The following is a 2,380-nucleotide window of genomic DNA, read 5'->3' as shown; positions in this document are numbered from 1 at the left end:
TACATCTTTATATATTTATAATTCTTTCTCTCTGGATATTAGATTTGGTAAACACAATCTTTCTGGCTGTATAAAAGGCCTTATTAGTGTGGCAGACCAATCTGTGTCCCGGTAATCCAAAAAGGGCTGCCATGTCATATAATAATTCTCAGTTTTATAGTGCACCATACTTCTGAGAAAATCCAAAGATTAGCTAACGCCAGCCTGACAACCCTGTGGGATTTTCAGACACCTCCCTAGCAGAATATTCTTTCTTGCACAAAAAATGAGGATACTGAAAAGCTATTTTTTTTGTGCGTGTCTAAAGGAAGTACACTAGTCAGGCCAAGAAGAAGAGATACTGGGTCCATCTCCACCTCTGTCCCCACAGCCTACCACAGCACTCCGGTATGTCCGGAGCTTGTGGCAGGACCAGAGTATGCTTGAGAGTACCCATACTCATGTTGGAGGTACACCCACTTTAAATTTAGAGAGACAGTCCAGAGCCAAGTGGACCTTGTGGAGAATCTTCAATTACAAGGCATAGGTCTTATTGCAAATTGAAATCCTTCTTGCATTTCCCCAGACATCCTCCCATGTCACAGAGGAGGTCTCAATGCTAGTTCCGTCTCTCATACCTTACAAAGTTGCTTGGTCTCATCTGAGGGGCCCTCTCCCAACAGGTGATAGAGATAGCTGACAGAAAATGTATTCTTAGCATTAAGCACCCTCTTCTCTGTGTCAGATCTATAGGAATCAGTTAAAAGTGTAGCTTTTTTTTGAATGAATCCCTAATTTGAAAAATACGGGAGAGGTCCCTACCGGGCAACTCGTATTTCTGAGCTATCTGGTCAAAAGACATCAATGTGTCCCCCTGAAATAGGTCACCCAGGTCAGACACACCCGTAGCTGCCCATAGTTTAAACCCTGAGTCCATCATTCCTGGTTGAAAACACGGCCAACGAACTATGAGTGTAAGAAATTTTGGCAATATTGCCTTTACTCTGCTGCATTGCCCTCCATGCTTTAACAGTATTAATAACAACAGAGGAAACTCAATTATCCAAATGCCAATTATCCGAAAATCAGATTATCCGAAGGAGATCTCGAGGTCCCAATAGAAACATTACATCAAAGACGTGTTTCCAGCCGTGATGCACCTTTTGTTTACAGTGATTAAACAGGCACCGTCTCCAAATGATGACCTCCTGCCCTCTCTCTCTCCCCACACATTCCCTGGAGTTCTACAGAGGGGCGTACACAGTATGTGTGTCTGTGTGCTATTTGCAGACTTACCCCACAAAGGTAGCTGCAGCAGCAGCAGTCTTGTTGGTGTGCAGTGCGGATACCCCGGAGAGAGGGGCGGGGGGGATCACGCTCTTTGTGCTGCGGTTCTCGCGCGCTGTGTCCTGCTGCAGTCTCCAGAACAGGGAGCAGACTTTAAAACTCCGAGCTCCAGAGGAAAGGCATTTAATTGATTTTCCGAATAATCGATTATCCAAACGAAATAGTGCCCACCCATCATGTTTGGATAATCGAGTTTCCACTGTATTGGGTTACAGCAATATTCCTTAACTGTCCTCATTTGGTCCAAGAACAGTAAGCTCGTAAGGGGGTACCCTGCCTGAGAAGCTTTAATGTTTAACCATAGTGAGAGAGGGTCCCCACGGGTCCAGTCACTCACGTAAGATAAAAACAAGCTTAATTGATAGTTTTTAATATCCAGGAAGTCCACTCTTCCAAATCTGTGGGGTAGCTGTAATTTAATTAATAAGGGGTCACTTGTAATGCCAGATGAAAGAACTGAACCAGTGGTTCAGTCTCCTGAATGTTTGCTGAGTAAACATCAAAGGGAGCATTCACACAGGGTACAACAGGCAGGAGAGACTGTTCATTTTAATGAGGGCTATCTAACCTAACCAAGAAATCGGAAGCGCCTCCAATCTTCAAAGGTCTTGTTTGATTCTGTCAAATAAATGGGCAAAATTGGCTTCAAAAACGGGAGTAATGAATATACCTGAGAAAAGACCCTCCCTCCCCGTGACAATTTAAAGGGAAATCGAGATTCATTCTCATAACCAGGCACTTTCGAGAGACCACCCATAGGCATGGCCTCCGATTTCGTGAAGTTGATCTTGTAACCTCTCACCCTCGGAACGCGCAGCCCTCCACTCCCTCCGTTGCAACCCCAACCTCACTATCAAACCGGCAGACAAGGGAGGCGCGGTAATAGTTTGGCGCACCAACCTTTACACCGCTGAGGCTAAACGCCAGCTCGCGGACACCTCCTCCTACTGCTCCCTTGACCATGACCCCACCTCCCACCACCAAACCATCATCTCCCAGACCATCCATAACCTCATCACCTCAGGGGATCTCTCATCCACCGCCTCCTCCCAAA

This window comes from Chiloscyllium plagiosum, chromosome 15 (assembly GCF_004010195.1).
Source record: "Chiloscyllium plagiosum isolate BGI_BamShark_2017 chromosome 15, ASM401019v2, whole genome shotgun sequence".
NCBI lineage: Eukaryota > Metazoa > Chordata > Chondrichthyes > Orectolobiformes > Hemiscylliidae > Chiloscyllium > Chiloscyllium plagiosum.
Note: the sequence above shows the minus strand (reverse complement) of the source record.